The sequence below is a fragment of the Callospermophilus lateralis genome, chromosome 15, assembly GCF_048772815.1.
Source record: "Callospermophilus lateralis isolate mCalLat2 chromosome 15, mCalLat2.hap1, whole genome shotgun sequence".
NCBI classification, from domain to species: domain Eukaryota; kingdom Metazoa; phylum Chordata; class Mammalia; order Rodentia; family Sciuridae; genus Callospermophilus; species Callospermophilus lateralis.
The window spans coordinates 50,089,286-50,113,155 of record NC_135319.1 but is presented as its reverse complement, the minus strand read 5'-3'; positions in this window follow the sequence as shown (position 1 = coordinate 50,113,155).

Below are 23,870 nucleotides of genomic sequence, written 5' to 3'. Positions count from 1 at the left end.
GGGCCACCTGCCAGGTTCTAAGCCCCGTGACATTGGAAAACTGACATCTGTACTCAGAAATCCCTTCCTGATAGGAATGGAGGGACTGAGGCCCATCGAGGGGGAGGGACTTGCATCTGTGACCCATCCTCAGGTGGATTCAGGCCCTGGCACCAGCCGGCTCTGTGTTCCGCTAGCGAATCAGGCTGCATCCTATATTCTTAGGGAGAGGGACTGGGGTTTAGGGAAACCTTGCCTTAGGGGCTTCCTTCCCTCCTCTCCTTCAACAAACCCCACCTGGCTCCCAGGACTGTCCAGAGCCAGGTCTGGGGTGAGGGTACCCCAAGGCATGTATGCAGAATGGGGCATGGGGCAGAGCCCTGACACCCACCATTGCTCAGACCTCGGCAGCTGCCCAGCCCAGAGTTGGACCCAGTTATCACACGGCTGCATCACGGGGCCTGGACTTGGCTGCAAACAGCAGACTGGCCTTTCCTGCCCTCTCCCGCTGCAGGCCCTCACACCAGGCTGGAATGTCCTCAGGAAGCTGGTTACCTCTCTCCAGGGGGTGCTTCTGGATTCCCATCTGTAGCTGCAGCCAGAATGTTTTGCAATAAGTGTAAAGAAAGCATTCATTCCGGGAAGAACTGGGGAGTGGAGCGTTCCTCGCCAGCAGGGGTCTGGGTGAGAGGGCGCAGGACTGCCTGCTGCCCTACCAGCCCATTCCTCAGCCCCTCAGGGACTTTGGCCTCTAAGCTGTTTATCTGTCTGTCTGCCTGTCCATCTGGATTAGAGAAGCCCGCTGGCTCACACCAGTTCCCCACACCGTCTGCCCACTGCAAGGCAGCTTGGGCTTTGTTTTGTGCTTTATTTTTGAATGTGACTCAAAAGTGATTATTACACACAAAGGTCCACCCACCCACAGCCCCGCTTCTTCTGCCCATGCCCCCTTGGCACCACGGGTCCACCGTTTTTTGTTTATTCATCTAGCGTCGAAAGTTGAAATATAAGCAGCGACACGTCTACATTTGGGTGTCCTCATTCTTACTTGGAGAAAACATTCTCTACGCACTGCCCTCACCTCGATATTTTCCCGCTGGACAATTTTACATGGGGATCTCCATGCTGGCCACACGGTGGTCTGCAGTCCTCTCTGCCGGAAGGCTCTGCCATGGTTATATTAGGCGTTTGAGTTTTTAAGCCCAAGCACCTGCAGATACCATGCAGATTTCCCCAAAGGTTTGCTTTTAGGAACCCCAACCACAGGAGCAAGACTCTTCCTGTCTTTTGTACAGACTCCTGCAGGCCATTTCCTTCCCATGGTCTGACCCACTCCTTCCCCTTCCCATGTGGTTGGCATCATGTGCACATTTCCCAGGGGAGAAAATGTGGCATTGAGAAATCAAGAAGCACATCTAAAAGGATAAAACCGTGGTGAGTGATGGAGTCCAGGTACTTGAACCCAGGAGGTCTGGGTCTAAAAGTCTTCCTCCTCGCATCTGTCACATTGCTGGGGAATATAGACCAACTTAGTCCTATGTTTTCAGAAGCCAGATGGAGCTTCTAAGCCCACAGAGGGCTGGTGACTTGGTCAAGGTCACACAGCCACACAGCAGCAGCAGCTCCCAGAGGGGAAGCATCACTTCTCCGTCAGGCCCGACACTAGAGCTGTCCTGTATGCGCAAGGGGCTGACCGGGTCCCTGAACTCCTGGGCAGAGGGCTTTGAGCCCACTGTGGCTCCTCTGCTCACAGGCCAGACACACTCACAGAGGAGAGCCACTAAACGATAGAACACATGCGTTTTACAGATAGACACAGTGAGATGGAGACAAAGGGGAGACCCACCCAGGGCAGCTGCCGCAGAAGCGGGGGCAGACTGAGCGCCCGGCCCAGGCCCCGGCACACCCCACCCAGCATCCACCCCCTGGCAGCTCCTGGGCTTCCCCGTGTCCTCACTTTGTATTGCTCGCCTGCAGTCTTCCTCCTGCCTTCTAACAAGAGGGCCACTTCTAGGCTCCTCTCAGCCTTGTCCATGAGCCAGGGCCCTATTTCCGTAGTGTTAATTGACTACGGCTGGTCTCCGCCAGCGGGGGGAGCGAGGCGGCTTGTGTATGGAATCCTGGCAAAGTCTGCAGCTGCAATAACACTCTGGTCAGTGTGAAGCACAAGGGCCATGTGTGTGTGTGTGTGTGTGTGTGTGTGTGTGGCTCAGGCACAGGAGCCACGGCCCTCACTCCTGGATCTCTTGACGGTCACTTACCTGCCTGCCTCGAGCTTTCATTCTAGAAGCCACGTGTCCTGGGTGGGCTGAGATTTTCTTGGGGCATAAAGGCAGGGGATGGCCTGAGGTGGTCCAGCCGACTCTGCTGACGGCCCAGTAAAGACCTAGGCCCCGTAAGACCCGTATCACACCCATGCTGAGCCACCTGTGTGAGGGTGAGGTCTTGGAGACATCGCTTCCTCTCCCTGGCCTCAGTTTTTCTCTCCCACAAGGTGGGGATGGGTGTCTCTGCAGTTTTACTCTCCGGAGTGTGGTGAGGACACAGTGGGGTTGTTCCCTGGAAAATATAAGGAGCTTTTCCCAATTCTGAGATTTCTCAGATTTTTGTTTGTGTTTGGTACTGGGGATGGAGCCCAGGGGCGTTTTACCACTGACTGACGTCCCCAGTCCTTTTTATTTTTTATTTTGAGACAGTGCCTTTGAACTTGAGATCCTTCTGCCTCAATCTCCCAAGTAGTTGGCATTACGGATGTGTACAGCACCCAGCCCCAGCATCAAGTTTGGCAGACAAATCAATCTCACTAGATATTGTCATGTGTATGAATATATAGATACACACACACATACACTTATGTACATGTGTGAACCTGGAGTTAGTTTGTCCTAAGAGTGTTTGGGGACTAGGATCATATGCTTGAGAACGTGGGTGCTGGTGCATGCTAATTAGAACTTAAACATAATGGCGTCCCCTCAACACCTGGCATCAGTCCTCCTGTGTGACTCCGTTCCACTGCTCTCGCGCTCTGGATCGACAGGAACAAGCTGTATAATGTCGTGACTCACTGTCTTCATCTGAGAACAGGGCTGACGGGTGTGCCCTCCCCCGGGCGCTTGTGGAGATTGGACGCATCCAGCACATGGGCTCTGGGCCCAGCCTGAGCCTCCCGAGTCGCACTGGAGCGGTTCTTAGCCCTTATGTCATCGCGTTCACTTCCAGCAGAGCTGGAATGAGATGGTGTGAATGCCGCCACCTCTAATGGGGATTAGGATGAGAAAGTGAGCCCCCACCACCCGCCTCCTACCTCCCGATCCTTTTCCTGTGCCAGGTGCCTGGCTCCGGTGGTCTTAGTTAGTGACTTGGTGCTTCAGTGGGTCTTTCAGTAGAAGAGTCCTTGGAGAAAGCCGTGGGAGAGAGGTTTTTCGGAGGGACTCAGATGTACCATTTTGTAGAGGACACTCCTTCACAGGCTGCGACCAGACAATTGCCTCTGTCCTACGGTCTCATCCACTGTCTGTTGCAGCACTCTCTAAACTGCCCATTGATTTGATGGGAGTCCACAGTGGAACATCAATAGGCGTTCCTTCGTTCCGTGAGTTTGGGAAACACCTCAGACTGTACCTCCCTCACGGACATCAAAAATGTTTATTATTGTTATTATTAAAGATGCTGTCAAAGCTGCAGTAAACAGATAATATTAATTTGGTTTAACCCAGTGTTTCCCGAACGTCCTCTTCTGCATAACCCCCGCTACAAGGCTCTGTGGAATGCACCGTGACAAGCACAGATCTGCAGAATCAATAGTAGGGACATCAGCAAAACCGTGCATCTCCGGTCACCCTCAGGGACAGGAAAATGATGTCATAAAGCAGTGCTGCTCAAACGCAGTGCACATACACATTCCCCGAGAGCTTGTGCGAATGCAGGTTCTGCATGGGCAGGTCTGGGTGGGGCCAGCTCCCGGGGATGCCATGGCTGCTGTCCAGGAGCATATTTTGCATAGTAAGATTATAAAGAACCCTCTGCTACAACGCGATGTCTCCTGTGCCTGTGCTTGCAACAGCATTTGGAAATCAGTGGCCACCTACGGTCATGTCTGATGGGGCCATCAGACCCAGCAGCAGGGAGGTGATCCCGTCTCTCCAAGCTGGGCAAGTAGCTCTGGCAGGGAAAGGGGAGGAGCCAGGCTGGGTTAGCAGCTGCAGCTCATGTGAACATTGTGGTTTGGGCTCTGCAAGGTCCTTCAGGGCTCTGCCATGTTGGCGGAGTCCGCCTGAGAAGATGACAATCCCTCAGTACTTCTGTCACCTCCCTTGTCTCTGCAAATAAGGTTTGGGTTGTTAGTGTTTTAATTTATTTATTTATTAATTTTTAAAGAGACATTTCCCCTTTCTTTCCTCGGGTCTGGAGTCATTAAACAGGGATTAGCTGGATAAATAGAGGAAGTGATTTTTAAACTGTTTGCAAACTTAATGTGAAGAGCCCAGCCTTGCAAATTATCACGTCTAATCAGAAGCCCTCGCTCCACTGCTCCAGTAATTGTACTGGTATTAGTCAAATTCTTGTTGTCTCCTCATTAGCCGTGAAAAGGAGACTCAAGACGTACTTCATTAGAGTGTCCTGGAAATATATTGCTAATGTGGAGATGGAGGCGGAGGCATGGAGGGAGGGTGGTGTGTGGGGACGGGACAAGGGCATGTGGCATCTACCTCAACCCTGTCGACTTCCTGTCTCTCTCAGCTCCATCTCACGGGAGCCTCCATTTACCTAAGGAGAAGCAGGTGGCCCGAGAAGACCCAGAGGCCAATGCTCCCAGGCTCTCTCCTCTGTGGCCTCCCTGGGCCACCCTTTCCTTCTCTGGGCTCAGTGTGATTGATGGGACGAGAAGACCGGGCACCCTGGATCTGAGGCCCTCTGTCTGAGGTTCTTGGCATGTGACTCTAAGCTTTGAGGTTTGGGAGGGTGATGACCACTTGCTCTTCTCTCAGTTCCTTGAGCTGAGACTCTCCTGGGGACTTTGCTTGAATGTCAGCCAGATGCCCATCTGTGGCTGTCCTTGCTCTTGTTGGATAGACAAAGTACTGTGTGGGCTCACTCTGTGGAGTCCAACAGGGTTGAGCTGAGAGGACAGCAGTGGTTACCAGAGGCCGGGAGCGGGAGGGGAGGATGGGGAGAGGGTGGCCATAGGGTACAGTGCCATGGTTAGATAGGAGGAATAAGTTCTCCTGTTCTATTACACGGCAGGGTGAGTAGTTATCAGTTATGATAAATGTTTAAGGTGATGGATGTGCGAATCACCCTGATTTGGTCATTTTGGAATGTGTGCCTGGATCAAAACATCACATTGTATCCCATAACGTACCGTGTTTTCAGTGCTAGGTATGGAACCCAGGGCCTCGTATGGAACCCTCCCCCTCGCACTCTGGCCCAGGAGGCTCTGCAGAGGGAGTGGGGCACTTCTCAGTACAGCTGAACTGCCTGAGGTCCTCATGCAGAACTGTGCAGAGCCAGGAGACATTCCCTAGAGATTTGCTTCCAGGAACCAGCTCACCTTGGCTGACTGGCACATCTGGGAACTGCCGTGCAACTAGGGCCAAGCAACAGACAACAGGTGCACCCCTGAACTACCTGGAGGGTGAACTTGAACCTCTTGAGTCCCTCCTGACCTCTGGGTCAGATCTGGCCTCTCTGCCTGCTGCTCCCAAGCCCAGGCAGCAGCCTGTGACTTTTTCTCTGACCCCTTCTAGGCTGTGAGTGCCAGGAAGACACAACCCTGGGGTCTTGACTGAGTTTATTGTGAGTACAGAAGGACACATTTGGGGCAAAGGAGCTAATTCCATGTGGGGAGACGGGTCAGCAGGCAGGTGGGAAGGACCTAAGACCTGCTCGTGCTTATTGGCCAGGGTATGGGGTGGCATATTCCAAGGGGATAGACCAGCAGGGAGTAGGAACTGGACACCAGCCCCTGGAGAACAGCAGAAAGGCTGACCCAGAGAAGCCCAGAGACTACATGCAGAGGGCAAGGATATAGACTTGGACTTAATGGACAGTATTTTGAAGTCCATCTCTGGCACTTTCTAGCAGTGTGGACTTGAGCTAGCCTTGGTTTATAAGAATAACACCTCCTTCAAAAAGACGCACTGAGGATTGAGTGAGATGGGGTATGGTAGCTGCACAGCTCAGTGGCCGAGGTGGAGCAAACCTCGTCATGTGGAGTCATCACAGGTGATGATGATTTTAGGAGCGAGACCCAGGAGATGTTGATCTCTACCTACAGAGGATCGATTTTGGAGATTATTTTGAGCTGAGAATCAGGTGTCACTGAGGGTGGAAGGAGCAGTTCCACCCACACAGAGTTCCCTGGTCTCAGAAGTGTGCAAATAGGTCTGGTATTCCCACACCTCTTTGTGTAATTTTAAATCCCAGATCTTTCTCAACTGCTGATATATATATATATATATATATATATATATCTCTTCTAGATTTGAATTAAGACGAATGTCCACAAATAAATCATTCCTCACCTAAACTGTCCCAAACAAGGGTCCGTTGCTTACATTCTCTGCAGGGACCAGGTGTTCCTGGGCTCAGGGTCTGGGCAGTCTTAGCTGGGTGTCTGGGATCCATCCCCAACCATGGCACTGCCAGGTGGGACCAGGCAATGTTCCCTGGGGCTCACCATGGCACCCCTCTTTCCTCTTTGCAGGCTTTTCTTGGTAGCACACCCGAGGCACGGCAGGGGCAGAGGGAGAGCATTACCTTTATGTCAGACACACCCAAATCTGAATTTGCCTAAGTGTTCCTTGCTACTGAAGCCATTCATGGCCTGAGCCTCAGTTATGACAACTGTAAAAGGGGACAATAATGTCCACCTTGAAACTTGCTGCTGGGATAAATGACATGAAGCTGAGAACAATCAATCCTCCCTTTCTCCCTCCCTCTTTGTGTCCTTTTCGTGGGTCCTTCCCTGCCGCAGTCTGGCTGGGCACAATTCAGGAGCCACTTGTCAAAAGAAAGAAACTTTATTTTTAGAACCACACAGGCCAAACAAAACAGCTCCTCAGGAAAAACCCTCAGACCTCAACTGCCACCACCGGCTTCCCACAAGCCTCTCCACCTCCCACAATCCTCCTGTTCTTGAGGCCGATTGGCTGGGTCACGTGGGTGGAGCCAAAAAAGTCCCCCAATGAGCAGCTCCGTGGTCTGAAAGGGCGGAGAAACAGCCCAATGAGCATCACCGTAGAGGAGCCAATCAGTTGGCAGCTAGAAGTTGCTGGGGCCGCTGTGAGCAATCATCAGCTGGCAGCTGGAAGTTTGCTGGCAGCTGGAAGTTTGCTGGGGCCCCTTTGACTGTGGCTCTCAACACTTCCCTGCTCTAGAAGGTACCTGGATTGCCTACCACTTCTACAGCAGCCCTGTATCTCTCAGGCCTCTGAATGCAGATCTGCCATCCTCTGAGCCTTGGAATCCAATTTCTCTACCTCCTCGAGGACAGAGGCTGAGTCAGCTCCCTGGGGATTCACTCTTGAGGTTCCACGGAGTCTGGGTGCCTCAGCGCCAGCACTCAGGCTGCTAATGGAGTCTGAATGGATTCTGGGCTGACGACACAGTCCTGAAGTGTGGAGTTCACTGGAGAAGCCACAATATATATATTTTTAAAATAACTTCCACATAATAGGTTTCCTTTTAATCAGGAACTGGTTGTGTGCATTTCTGGCTTCTGGTAACTTCCTCTCTGGCCCTATAAAGCCCATAAGAGGATCAATTAGATGTCCCTGGTGCTGAGGGATGGAAAGGGGCCAAAGAGGTGGCCATGTGTCCCTTCCCCACTGTCCTGAGTGGCATGGAAGGCATCAACCGTGGAGGAAAATCCTCCTGATTGGGCTTCCAGATGCTCTGGCATATGGGAGGGTCCTGGCTCTCTGGATGCAGGTACAGAATCAGAGGTGGAAAGGAGGGTGAGAGCTTTGGGCCAGATGACCTGGTGGCCCGGGAGGTTAATTAACTTGCCAAGGATCATGTAAGCTGGTCAAGTCACTTAGGCCAGACTTTCCTTCCCTGAGTCCTTTTCACACTTGACCCTCAATCAATCAATTCACCCACCGTTGCCACCACCCACCACTTGTGAGACCCTGGGGAGCTCACACACTGTGTATTTCATCGTATCAGTTACGGTTTCTGGGAGAAGCCCTTTGTTCCCACCGCTGCGTTTCCAACCAGATTGGAAGCACAGGGTAAAGGGGCAAGATCTGAACTCCCAAGGCCTCAGTAAAGCTGTCCCTTCTTCTTCTAAAAATGGAGTGTGCCTATGGCACCATCTTTGGTATGTGGCAGAAAGGAAGTGCCACCTCATGGTCAGTGAACTCCTTCCTGGAAATTACTGTCCACTGGGGGGAAAGTTTCTCATTCCCTGTAAGTTCTGCAGAATCTGATGGGCTAGACTCCAGGTTTTCAAACTACTGTCCTCAGGGCAGCAACAACAGCAGCTGAGAACTTGTGAAAAACTGAATTCTCAGCCAACTTCCCACATTCATTGAAACAGAAGCTCCAGAGATGGACCCACAAATCTGTATTTCATTTTAATTTTTTGGTACTGGGTATGGAACCCAGGGCCACTTAATCACTGAGCCACATCCTCCGTCCTTTTAAAATATTTTATTTAGAGACAGGATCTCTTAGGGCCTCACTAAATTGCTGAGGCTGGCCACCACTCCTGATCCTCCTGCCTCAGCCTCCTGAGCCACTGGAATTACAGGTGTCACCACCATGCCAAGCCACAATCTATTTTTTAATAAGCCCTTCAGATGTCCCTCAGGCCTCTTAAGTTAGAGAATCCCTGGGCTAAACATTCCCTTTCTATGGGCCCAGAGTGTGGGAGAAGCATCGTGGACTGAGATGCGTGGCCAGGGAAGGTTTCTCCCGGTTGGTGGTAACAGAAATGGGCATTTGGGGTCCAAGGAGGAATTTGGTCCTGGAGACATTTGAGTGTGTAAGGCATGATCCATGGGAGAAGGCATGCTGAAGACACTTTTGCAAAAGCCTGTCCTGCTCCCGCCAACACCCAATACCCAGAATGACCACCAATGGCAAGGTTAGAATTTAGATTTGACCTCGATTGTGTTATCACAGATGCTATACCTATATTGAGTTGCAGTGGAAAATCAGGGTTAGATGCCCATCCATCCGTCCATCCATCCATCCATCCATTCATCCATCCGTCCGTCCATCTATCCATCTCTCCATTCTTTCTTTCAACCAAAATTTATTGAGCCTTTACTTAGTGCCAAACATTTAGCTATGTTCCTTGTTTGTAGAGAAGAGACAACCAGAGATATCAATTGTGTGCCTTGATAAACTATATATTTGAGTGATTGAAAATCTACTGTAAATAAAACAGCTTTCCACCAAGCATCACCATCTAAAATATTAAATTAAATATTTCTGTGTGGCATGAAATAGGAACAATATTTAACTTCAGGGTCTGATTCTGTCTTATGATGCTCACAAGTCTGAGTAGAGGAATTATATGTGTTTAGAGTAGAACTTCAACTGGGGAGGGGTCACGAATAACTGCACTCATTTGTTTAACTCTTAGATATTCTGGCCTTTCCTTCTTATCCATTTTCTGGTTTAATTCTGCCAACAATACTGTGAAGTCTGAGGAAATCCAAACTCAGAATTTAAATGACTTGCCCCAGGATACAAAGGAAATGAGCTGTAGGACCCTGAAGAAATCTGAATTTTCAGATTCCCCCAAGTCCTGAGCTCAGCCATGCTGACTTCCATTCATAATAGAGAAATATCAGGCATAGCGTAGTTGTTCCTCTTTTGGGATGTCCAGGATGCCCACTTTGCTCATGAGAAAGGATAAGGGTGAAGCCATGTCTAACCTAGGAAGCTACTCAAGGAACTCCAAGATCCATTTCCGAAAACATCATCCAATTTTCAGCATGGGCCATTGGAGGGAATTCGGAGATATTGGCCTCACCACCAAGTACGGCTGCTCTGAAACAAAATAAGAAACCATTCAGCCTCCAAATACCAGGTGATATCATGAATTTAGCATCTCACTCATGCCAGCAGGTCACTATGGGGAAAAAAATCAAAACATATACTGGTAGTAGGTACGGGGCTCTTTGAACAATATTAAAACGGCAGCAGCGACCTTTCATATAGAATTAATTAACATAAAACCCAGCATCCTCATTGCTGCAGAACCCTAAAGTGGTTGCCAGAATTTAATTAGACTTAACCTTTTTTCCTACACCAGTACCACTTTATAATAACTGCAAATCATTATTAATTCCTTTGGTGTTCACTGTAATAACATTAATCATGATGAACTTCTTTCTGTAGTAATGTGTATGTAATATGTAATTCTATAGCAATTTAGTATTAGTTAAGGCTAAATTGAAATTAATTTCACAAAAAGATACTATTTGTTATCGGATTCTGTGTATTCATAAAACAATATTTTAAGGCAATTTATATGAAGGTGGTCAGATTAGGAGGCATTTGGTAAACTGCTAAAAGTTCACAGACAGAACTATTTGCTGCTGATTACTGGAGCATATCTGATTGCCGGCATCTCATATCCCAAGGTACTTGAAATATCAAACCAGAAAATGGAGAAGCTATTATGGGAGGGTCCTTGGAGATACAGCACTTTATCAACCTGATGGTGCCGCCTTGGACAAAGAGCGACTTTGGAGCAGTTTCCAGAGCCCAGGCCTTGGATTAATTATACCAAATCTCAGGGTTCAAGGTCACTCTCCCGACTCTCCCAGGCTCAGTCTTCTCTTCTGTAAAATGGTTCTATTATCCCCTTATGGCGCTCTTCAGGCATACCCCAAATTTGATGGCTTAGAGAGAGATTTACACAATAGGAATAGCTGAGAACACACAGGATACCGTGAAGAAGAGAAGCCGTGGTATGCATTTTCTATTGTCATGTGTATTACTGTGATGAATGTTTGGAAGTGCAGGCAATTTTTAGATATTTAGGTGTACATGACTCTGATTTTTAGAAGTCACTGAAGGCCGTGTCCTTTACCAGGACTATCTGGACACACAGAACTGTAGGGGACACAGTATTCACCCATCTATTTAGCTCCCAGTGCAGGATTGGGACGCAGGAAGATCTAATTCTGCCTGCAGGAAGTCGGAGGTCTAGGAGACAATGGCTGTGAGCAGAGGATTAAGGTATATTCCAATAAGGGTAATAGAAGTGGGCTCGGGTCGGGAGGAATAAGGAAAATAAGTGATGGCATATCAGGCACAGGCCTGGCCAGTTGACACGTCGGAGGGCATGTGGGTGTGCGTTGGCTGGAGGCCAGCTGGCTCAGGGCATAATGGATCCCTGAAGAGAGCCCTCTAACCTGGTGTGCAGGAAGGCGGTATTCAGGGAGGCCTTCCTAGAAAAGGAGAGAGTCTTTGGCCAAGAGCAGGAAATAGCTGAGGCAAAGCTCAGAGACCACAGGATGTGTATGCGATGGGAGCTACCAGCAGTTTGCCATGGAGGACTGAGGGTCCCCGGGAGCCGAGTAGCCACATGCACCAGGGCCTAGTACCATCAGGGAGGGCTCCCAGCACTGGGGACATGGACTTCAAAGGCTGAGCAGGGCGGGGGCAGTGCAGTGGAGCAAGAGCGTTGCTCCTGTCTCGTCTTGATGGTCTTGAGCATTTTCTTTTCTTTTTTTTTTCTTTTTAAATGACCTCACTGATATGGTAAGAAGTGATACATGTCAGATAAAAATTAAGCTTTTATGCATTTATGTCTGGAAATAGATACCATAAACAAAGTCCAAAGACATATGATAGATGTTACAAGAAAAGATTTAGAACATATATTACAAAAATTGATATCCCTTATCTAGAAGGAGCTTTTTACAAATTGATAAGAAAAAGACAAATAACCTAAGAGATAAATGGACCAGGGAAAGCCTCAAAACTCCAATAACTTAGGGGAAGCACAAGCTCATCCTAACAAGGAGTCAAGGAAAAGAAAAATAAAATAATAACAAAATATCAGTTATTTAATCCAACTGGCAACATCTAAAAATGTAGCTAGAATTCATTATTGGAGGAGGAAATGGGACTCTCTCACACTTACAGGTGGAAGGAAAATTAAGGCATGTTCTTTTGCCTCTTTAAGGTTTAAAATGTGCACATTATTTTAATTAGAAATCACTTTTTTTGGAAATCAAGGCCACACACACAAAAATCATGATGCAAGAAGGTGATATTTTTAAAAATGGAATGCTGATGTATGAGGAAATGTTTAAATAAAGGACATTTATGCTATAGAAGACCAGTGAGTGACTTAGAGGGATTTCCTGGGTAATTATTTAGGTGAATATGGCAAAATATATATCATAAATACAGTGATGTCAAGAACCTAATATATACTCATCATAAAGCATTCAAGAAATTAAGAAAACATCTGAAAAAATGATGATCACTCCCCAGAAATGTAATCCCCAATGATCAACACATACAGGTTTCTTGGTAGAAGTCTGTTTAGACAGGAATAGAACATGGAGTCATAAGACCCAAGCCACTTGTCTCCAAAACAGGGTTAAATTAAATTTTAGTTTGGTTTAAAAGAAGAAAAAGAAACTAAAGTAAAATGGAAGAAATTGCTTTATTTAGATAAACATTTCTTCAGCCCAAGGAGTTATTATTTTCTAACAGCCTCCCTCTGAGAAATTATAGAACACGTTGGGAGGCTGGAGACAGTTTTAAATGACATATTTTAAATTTACACTCTATTGATTGACTTTCTGCTCCAATAGATGAGGAGATCAGCATGCTTATACGTCTCCTCCTCTCACTACCTGATGTTGTTGTTGGGTACATCATTATTTTCATATTTTAAACTGTATAACATCTCTCTCTATTTCTTAGGCATAAGGACGTCAGTTTTTAAGTCTTAGGGATAATTTCAATGTGTTCTGTATAAAATTTGTATTTTTACCTACAGCTTTGCCAGACTCAAATCCTCTATTTTGATTGTTCTGTTAGTTGACAGACGTATTGGTCAGAATTTGGTTCCATTGCATAAAACAACAAAAAAATGGTGGCTTACACAAAATGAAAGTTTTACTTCTTTTTCATGTAAACTAAGTCTGGAGCCAGCAAGCTGGGGAAGGTTTGGAAGATCTGTAAAGTATCACTCAGGTCAGCCCCTCCTAGCTGACATCCCCATCACCATTCCGGTTCCTCTCGTCCTCAGGGGTTAAGATGGGGAGTGCTCCAGACTTCACCCCTCCCATCTACCTCTCAGGCAGCATGGACAAAGGCTGAAGACACACATCTTCGTTCTGTTTAACTAGACTTCGGAGAAGTTGCACAAACTCAGGGCTTGACCGGGTGGAAACTCGGGGCTTGACTGTAACTAGCTGCGACGGAGGCTGAGGAAGATGGAGCTGTGGGTGAGTGACAAGGTCCCTGAGAAAATTAGAGTTCTTCATAACTTGTAAATCATACTGAAGGAGGAGGAAACAGACATTGGAAGGTAATAGTCTCCACACTGCGTTTCCACCACTGCCTGCTCAATGCCATTATCAAATAGCTTTTCAACAACGGGTCACGGTTACCGCAGTGACTTCAATTCTTTCACATTTGGAGATGCCTTCTAATGATCTTCATTCTTGAATGACATTCTTGACTGGAGGTCACAATCTTGTCTTACATTTTTTTTTCCATCAAAATTTTGAATGTATTTCTCTATTGTCTTCTAGAATTAATATAAATGGTTCCAAAGACTCAGGCTAGCCTGGTTTAGGGTAACTTATTGATAACTTTTCTACTTGACTCCTTAAGAATTCTTCCTTGACTTGAACGTTAACATTGCCAGGTTGTCTGGATGTTGATTTTTCTGTCATCTTCCCACTTTTTTACCCCAATATCCTTGATAATAATGTGTGTGTGTGTGTGTGTGTGTTCAGCAAATTCCATTATTTCTCTTTTCAGAGGTTTGTGGTATTTCTACTTCATTTCTTAGGCTTTCTACTATGGGAGCGTCAGTTATTCTAGTGAAATATCCACTTTGTTTTCTGAACCCATGAAACTCCCCCTGCATCCTGCGATTCTGTGCTTTTCCTCTGCTATCTCTGTGGCTGTCTCCTGCAGGGTGTGGATGGACCACAGGGCAGCGAGCTGCAGAGCTCTGGCGTGTGCCCCAGGTACCTCCTGGGCTCTGGGGTGTGCGGGGGGACCCCTGGGCTTGAACAGCTGGGAGGCACATTGCGCTTACCTGGTATCAGGCACTGACTTCTCATCTTCCCATCTGCATTTATTCTGTTCTTAATTTTCATAACTGACTGATTCCTGGATATTTTTATGTTCTGTTGGCTTTGACATCATTTCATTGGCTCTGCGACTTCCTTGACATATTATTCTATTGCTTCTTTAAACAGCTGAGTAGAGGTACCCTTGATGTACCGTGAACTGTGCACATTGAAAGTGACAATTGGATAAGCTTCGACACATGAAAGTACATGAAAATGAGGACATAATTAACACAGTGAGCATGTACCACACCCCCAAAGTCTCCTGGTGCCTCTTGGTAACCCCTCCTTCTTGATCTGTCCTGCCAGGGGTCCTGCCTTCAGGCAAACATTGATCTGATTTATTTATTTGTAGAATTGAATGTTAGGCTGGGAATGTAGCTCAGTGATAGAAAACTTGACTAGAATTGAATGTTATACAAATGAAATCATAATCTCTCTCTTGCGCTCTCTCTCTCTCTCTCTCTCTATATATATATATATACACACACACATACATATATATATATATATATATATATATATATACACAAATATATAAGATTCATGCTTTATATGTGCATATGTATGCATGTGTGTGTGTGTGTGTGTGTATATATATATATATTTATGAAATACAGAAACTATACAGTATATAGGGGCAGGAGGCCTGACTTCTTTCACTAAGAATAATTACTTTGAGATTCATCTCTTTTGTTGACTGTTTCAATAGTATACCCCTTTTTATTGTTAAGTAGTATTCCATTGTAAGGATATACCACAATGTTTGTGCATTCACCTGTTGATAGACTTTTGGATTGCTTCTGCAATTGCTTTATTACAAATAAGCTACTATGAACAGTCACGTACAAATATTTTTATGGGCGTAAACTTTGGCTTTGTTTGGGTAAATACCTAGGAAGTGGAATGGCTGGATCATATAGTAGATGAATTTTTAACTTTCTTAAGAAACCACTAACACTCACTACTAACTACTAACACTCATTCTGGTTCCTTTTGAGATTTCCAGTTAGTGCTTAGTCTTGCCAATGTTGGTATAGTCAATCTTTTAAGTTCTAATTTTTAGTTCTAATAGGTGTGGAGCTATAACTCATTCTGGTTTTTATTGAGTTTCCCTAAATACTAATGATGCTAAGAATCTTTTCATGGGTATATATATTGGCCCCTCATATATATTCTTTGGTAAAGGGTCTTTCTCCATATATTTTTTTCTTTTGATTTCTCTCAGCAGTGCTTTGTAGCTTTTAGTTTTTATGCTCAGAACATGTTTTGTAAGATTTTTCTGTAAATATTGAATCCTTTTGTTACTATCTTTTCAAATTTCAATTTTATGTTCATTGCTAATAAACAGAAATATCAATGATTTTTTAAAATATTGAGCTAATATCTTATAACTTGACTAACCCTACTTACTATTTATAGTAGTTATTTTGTAGATTTTAACATATTTTCTACATAGGCCATTAATCATCTGCAAATAAAGGCAGTTTTTTTTCTTACTTTCCAATCTAGATATCTTCTATTATTTTTTCTTGCCTTATTATCTTGACAAGAATCTTCAGGACAATGTGGTATCAGTGATATAACATAAAAGTGATATCAGAAAACTTTGATTTATTCCTATTTTTAAGGGAAAATATTAATTTTCCACTGCTAAGTATAATGTTAGCAGTAAGTTTTTGATTGATATTCTTTGTTAGATTGAAGAAATTCCCTTCTATTCCTTATTTGCTAATTTTTTTTTGAATCAAGTATTGATCTTGCACTTAGTCAAATCCCTTTTCTGCATCTACTTTTTAATTATATTTATTTTTTAATTTGTTCTGCTTAGTTGTACATGACAGCAGAATGCATTTCAATTCATCATATACAAATGGAGTGCAACTTTTCAATTCTCGGGTTGTACATGGTGTAGAAACATACTATTCATGCAATCATACATGTACCTAGGGTAATGATGTCCATCTCATTCCACCATCTTTCCATCCTCATAATCCCTCCCCACCCTACCCTTTGCCCAATCAAAAGATTCTCCATTCTTACCATGTTTTTTCTTTTTTAATCCGTCAGACTGGTGATTTTTAAAAAATATTTTAATAACCAACTTTTCATTCCTGGGATAAACCCATGATATGGGATCTTTTTTGCATATTGTTGGAGTCAATTTTCAGATTTTTGCACACATGTTTACAAGGTATAGATTTATGTATAATGATGTATAGATTTATTTTCTAATAATATTTATTTTGGGTTCTTGACCTCATAGAATGAGTTAAGAAGGACTATCTCTTCAACTTTCTAGAAAAGTTTGTGCAGAATGGTATAATATTTTTCCTTAAATGTTGAATTCACCCATGAAGCGATTTTGATTTGGAGTTTTTCTTCTGGGAAAATTTAAATTTGAAAATCAATAGGGGATACTCAAGCTATTGATTTCTTTCTGAGTGGGGTTTGATGATTTTGTCCAAATCATCTAAGACATAGAAATGACCATCATACAGTGCTTTTATAAACCTTTAACGTCTGTTGAATCTGTAGTGATGTCATACCTCTCTGTCCTGATATGGATAATGTGTTCTCTCTTGTTTTTCCTAATTAATTTTGATAGATGTTCATTCACTTTATTAATCTTCTTTTTTGCTTGGTTGATTTTTAATCTATATTTTTCTATTTAATTGTTTTTTTTTCTGTTCTGTATTATTCTGTTCTGATGATTCCCTTCTCATATTTTCACTTTAATTTGTTCTTCTTTTCTTGATTTTTTTTAGTCTGAAAGTAGAAGTAACTGACTTGCAGCTCCTCTTTTTTTTTTTAATTTTTTATTATAGACATCCAGGGCTATAAATGTTCCCCTAAATACTGCATTAGTTGCATCCCATACCTTTTTACAGGTTGTATTTTTAGTCTCATTTCACTCAAGATATTTTTAATATTACTTCTGAATTGTTATTTGCCAATGAGTCAGTTAACAGTGTATTATTTAATTTCTACATATTGGAGGATTTTTCAGCTCTTTCTTATTTACTGACTCATTTAATTCCAGTGTTAGCAGAAAACACAATTGAAGTTCTTTAAAATATATATTTAGACTTGTTTTTAATACTAAATAGGTTCTATCTTGATAAATGTTTTATAGGCATTTGAAAAAGGTGGGTATTCTACCTTTGGTGGTGAAGTATTTTATAAATGTCAATTAAATCAAAATGGTTAATGCTGTTAACAGTATTTTCCCTATGCTTTTTTCCCTCACTTTTCTGTATTGAAAGGTAATATTATTTATAACTAAAATTGTAGATTTGTTCATGTCTCCTTGAAGTTCTATCAGTCTGTTTCATAAATTTTAAGTTCTGTTATTATTTGTATAACTTGGGCTATTTGTATCATTTTAATTAACTGTTCTTGTTGTCTTAATAACATGACCCTCTTTTTCTCTGATTTTTTAATATAGTCACTTCTGATTTTTTAATATAGTCATAATATAGTCACTTCAACTTTCTTACAGTTATGTTTATGTGATATATCTTTTCCTACCCTTTTATTTTTACTCTATTTGTCTTTATATTTAAGTGAATCTTTTTGTAGGTAGCCATACAGTTGAATCTTACTTTTTCCCTCTCAAATATGATAATCTCTGTTTTTATTTAGAGAGTTTAGACCATTTATCCTTAATATGATTATGGATAAGGTTAGGTTTGAATTAACCATCTTGATGTTTGTATTTTCTTCATCCATCTATTAATTGTTCCTCTTTTCTTCTTTTTTAATAATTTCCACTTTGAAATCACTATAGGTACACAGAATAGTTGCCAAGAATAACCAGTGCTCCTCAATGTTAATATCTTCAATAATAGTAGGATAATATTAAAACCAGGAAACTGATATTGCTATAACCCATACAGCTGATTCACATTTACAATTTATACATACACTCATTTGTGGCATGCATAGCTCCATGTAAACATCACCATGATCAACAATCAAGATGTGTAACTGTGTCATGACTACAAATCTCCCTTATGATGCTTCCATAAAACCATGCATTCTCCTTGTGATTTCTCCACATTCTCATTAACATTTGGTGTTATCACTAGTTGTTTCTTAAATTTTATCCTTTGGAATGAGTGGTATATTTTATGGTTTTAATTTACATTTACACTGTTGAATATTTTTAATATATACTGTAACTATTTGTATATCATATTCAACAAAATGTCTCATCATGCTCCTTGGTAATTAGGTTTTCCAAAAATATTGAATTCTGAGGTTTCTTTATATATTATAGATTAAAATCCTTTGTTGTCTAATTTGTGATATGCAAATATTTATCTCAGTCTTTAATTTGTATTCTCATCATCTTTACAGTGCCTTTCACCAAGTTTTGAAATTTTGGTAAAGTCTAACTTTATCAATATATTCTTTGTATGAATTGTGATTGTGGTGTCAAGTCTAAAGACACGTTGCTTAATACTATGGCCTGTGTATGTCCTCCTGTTTTGTATATTTTCCCTAAAGTTTTACTCTTTTATGTTTTACATTTAAATCCATCACCCACTTTGTGTTAATTTTTGTACGAGATGTGAGATTCAAGTTCAGATTTTTAAAAATTATTATTATTTGGGGTCTGGTCTCCTAATGGCCAGCAGCATTTGTTGAAAAGGCTGTTTCCCCTCCTTTAAATTGATTTTGCACCTTTGTCAAAAATTGATTGGACATCTCCGTGTGGGTCAATTCCTGGTTTCTCTAATATACTCCTTCTATTTATGTGCACCTCTCCCTGCTAAGGCGTTGTCTTAATTAGCGTAACTATAACGGTCTACAAGATATGAAGAGTGATTTCTTCTATTTTATTATTCTTTCTCAAATTTTCATCTGCCCCCTTTGGAATCGAGTATTTTTATGATTTCATTTTATCTCTGCTTGCTCATTAACTGTACCTGTTCTTTTTATTTTGTGTTTTTTAGTCCAGATTTATTCTTTCTTTTTAGGTTTTGTAATAAACATCTGTAACTTCACTTGATAAGCTATAAGGAAACATTAAACAATATAATTCCATTTTACTCTCCAGCCCTTGGTGCTATTACCGTTTTGTATTTTACTTCTACCTCTGTGATAAGTCTTGCAATACTTTGTGAGCAGTTTTATTTTAAATAGCCTATCGTCTCTTAAGTGGATTTAAATAGGGAAATAACACCTTTGATACTTACAGAGATTATCATTTCCAGTGCTTTTTATTTCTTTGTGCAGATCCCAATTTCTTCATAGTATCATTTGCCTTCCACTTGGATGATTTTTTTTCTTATTTCCTATAGGATATGTCCAGTTGTGATGGATCCCTTCAGGTTTCATCTGTCTGAAAATGCCCTTACTTTGACCTCAGTTTTGAAGGCATTTTGGTTGGGTATAGAATGATAGGTTGGCAGTTCTTTCACTACTTTAAAGATGTTGCTGCATCTCTTCTTACTCTCTGTATTTCTGATAAGAAATCTTTTGTTATAATTTTTCCTCTATACACAATGTGTTGTTGTTCTTTGGCTGCTTTTTTAATCTATTTTTTGTCATTGATTTTAAGCAATTTTACTATCATCTGGCTTAGTGTACTAAAGATTGAACCCAGAGGTGCTTTACTGCCAAGCTATATGCCCATATACCCAGTCCTTTTTATTTTTAAATTTTGAAATAGGGTCTCCTTAAGTTGCCAAGGTTGTCTTCAAACTTGTGATCCTCCTGCCTCTGCCTCCTTAGTATTTGGGCTTATGGGGTATGCCATCATGCCCAGTAAAATTTAAAAGGTTTTTAGCCATTATTTAATCTTCAAATATTCCTTCCCATTTATGTATCAGATTTTACTTACACATATATGGGTTGCTTGAGCTTATTTCACAGCTTAGTCATGCTTGCTTTATTTTTTAGTTTTTCTTATTAACATTTCAGTTTGGATAGTTTCTGTTGCTATGCCTTAAGGTTTATGAAACTCTCTTCTCTGTGTGATAAATTATCTGCCATTCATCTCATGTCTAGAAGTTTGACTTATGTCTTTCTGAAATCTCTTTGTTTCATTTTCTTGAACACATGGAATACACTTATAACTAAGGCTTTAGTGTTCTTGTGTATGAATTCTTTTATTGGTATCATTTCTAGTTAATTTGATTAGTCAGACTGATTAAAATTTATCCTGGCTATGGATTGCTTTTTCCTTCTTCATATATATATATATATATATATATATATATATATATATATATATATATATAGAGAGAGAGAGAGAGAGAGATACAGATATAGATATAGATATATAGATATATATAGATATATCAGCAATCCAGCAATCCATTATCAGGATAAACTTTACTGTGTAAGGATAAATACTATACTATGTATAGTATATAATATACATACATTATATATATTTATATATATATATAATTTTACTAATTTCTATACATTTTGAGTTTCATTTTATTGGGTGTTGGCTAATTTTGTATTCACATATACATTATTGGGTGCTATTTTGGGACTCAGAAAAGTTTCTTAGAAGTGTAAATCTTTCATGTCTTGCTTCTAAGATTTGTTAAGCATGACCAGAGCAACATTTAGTCTTAAGCTAATTTTTCCCAATCACTGAAGCAAAACCACTTAAAATGCAGTAGTCTCCCTTTATTTGCAGATTTGCTTTCCATTGTTTCAGTTCCCCATCAAATGTGGTCCAAAATTATTAAATGGAATATTCTAGAAATGAGCAATTTGAAATTTTCAAATATTGCACTGTTTTGAGTAGATGATGAAATCTCATGCTGTCTTCCTCTGCCCTTTCTGAGATGTGAATCATCCCTTCTTCCAGTGTACTCATGTTGTATATGCTACCCTCCTGTGGGTAACCTAGTAGTTCTTTTTATCAAAAAATATGGTTTCAACATTGTAGTGTTTTTGGTCAACTAACCCTACATAGTAGCCTAATGTTACAACACAGTGCTTGTATCCTTCACCTTACTTGATCTTATCACATAAGGCATTGTGTCCTCTCATATCATTACCAAAAGGGCAAGTACACTATCTTAAAATATTTTGAGAGAGAAACAACATTCACATGACTTTTATTGGAGCATGTAATTAAAATTGTTGTATCTTATTAGTGACTGCTATTAATCTCTTAGTATGTCTCATTTATAAATTAAACTTTATCATAGGTATGTATTATAAGAAAAAATGGTATATTTAGGGTTCGGGGTTCTCCATAGTTTCGGCATCCACTGAGGGCCTTGGACCCCTGTGGGTGAGGTGCACCTCTGTGCTGTTTCTAATGCCTTGAGAAGTCCATCCTGTGTCAGGGGCTGCTCCCAGGCCTGCAGGAGCACGTGAAGGTGCCCCAGCTAGCCCCCCCAGGCAGGGTGTGGGGGTGACAGGGCTCTTTAGTCTCCCTTCCTTTAGGACTCCTTGTCCTTGGTTGTCTGTCCTGTGACTTGAAAACTATTGTTTCATGTATTTTGCCTGGTTATTTGGGCAAAGTTTTCTGTCTTACTTTATTTTGGTTGAAAGTAGAGACTTTTTTTTTTTTTAATTGCTTTATCATCTGTTCTTTAGGCTCTTATTTTGATAAATTTATTTTTATTAAGTTTTATCATAACAGAGAAGTGTTCCCTATTATTTGGATTTTATTTGTTTTTCCAGACTGAGTTCTTTATCTGATTCATTCGTTACTTTTGTTCCCGAACAATATTTGCATAGTTGCCATGCCAGTTATTTTAATCTTGTTTATACCTTGCATAGAGACTGTTGTTCAGTTCTTGGCTGTGAAATAGTCAGTGGATTGTCTTAACAATGTTCCCACTTTGTCTGAAACATATTTATCTTTCCCTCTGAACTGCATTTTAAGGGTTAGGTGTTTTATTGTATCAACCATGCTCTACTTGGGAGTGCAAAGGGAGGAGGGCCAATTTAAGGAAGAAAAATCTTTATATCTCTGGCCCTTAAAAATGTGATGGGCACATAGGAGAGTCTGCAGAAGAAGGATTTGAAGAAATGAGTGCATTGTACACTTTGACTCTCTGTTCCACTCCATCTTCCCGTCTCCAGAAGGTTTAACCCTCTTGAGCAATAAGGTGGCAGATGGGCCACGTCAGCACCAAACTAATGGGAGAAATCAGTCAGACTGATACTGGTTCTTTGGACCAAATTCTTCTGGGCAGTGACACCAATCAACAGAACAGGCAGGACAGTGTGAAAGCAAGACCTTATGACTTGTGATTTAGGCTGATTTCAATGCAAGACAGTGGGAGAAATGTGAAGATTCCATTTGAGCTTTATAGCTCGCCAATGCTTTCCCTTCAACATCTTTTCTTTGTCCACAGCACAAACATTTTCCAAACTCCTTCTTACACCTTCTTCTAAGTAAGACTAATTAGGTCACAATTTGGACCACAGCTCAGTTTTTCTTTCCATACTGAGGAGTGAATGCAGTTGAACCTCACCATGCTAGGCAAGTGCTCTATCCCTGAGTTACACCCCAGTCCTTTTTGTTTATTTTGAGCCATGATCTAAGTTGCCCAAGCAGGCACTGAACTTGTTCTCCTCCTATCTCAGCCTCTTGAGTGGCTGGGATTACAGACATGCACCATCTCACCTGGCTCATATCCTGGTTTTAATAACTGTATTTATCGGTAGCTGTTCTCATCTGATAGATTATTATAAATGGGGAAATCAGGGGGTGCATGTACAGACCAGTGTCTATTGGAATTCCTGCTTCCAAAGGATTCTCAACTCACTTAAGTCTTAAGATGACAAGAATGTATACTGTGCAGAGCGATTCCCTCCTCATGGTCCTAGGAACCTGGTCTGTTTTTCTTAAGGTTCATGGACTTCTTTGAGCAGCCTGGGTTTATTAACTATTGTCATGTTTTACCCACACCCCAACATATTTCATTTCCTTTTGATCACTTTGCCCATGAACCAACTTTTCTTTGAACCATAAATATTACAAAGCCTCGGGACTCCAGGGCAGTGTTTGCTCCAACATACTGAAGTCCCTTAGCCTCTTGCGGGGGTGAGGGCAGAGAGTGGCCATCGGTGCCATTTGTGAGTCATGGCTCTGAGGCTCCTGGAGATCTCCTGGCAATGGGAAAGACGATGAAGAAGGAAGGGCTGGAGTGGCAGTGTCCTAGGAGACTCCCAGTTAATCACATGGATCCGATCCTGACTGCTTTCTTGGGGTGCCTGCCAAAAGTCATGATGGGGTCAAGATAATTGGCTGGGGAGGCCTCAGTGTGAAGGCAGAAGGCAATAGGCAGGTCTCTAATGAGACGTATCCGGGAAAAGTGCTGTGAGTTCCAAGCCTGCCAATATCTGAAACCCGGGGAGAGTGACAGGATGTTCACAGAGAGCAATAAAAATGATTGAGCCTCCAGAGAGACTGATTTATGACAAAGGCTCTCAGAGCTAAGTACATTTTACTGTGGCCCAGCAGAGCAGGGAGGGAAGGAGCAGGTGGGGATTCTCTACAGGGGACGGAGCAGGGATAGAGATGGGCCTTGAAGAGTGGGAAAGGATTGGGGAAATGTGGAGAAGAAACCTGGAGGAGAGGGAAGACATAGAGAAGAAGAACAGTTT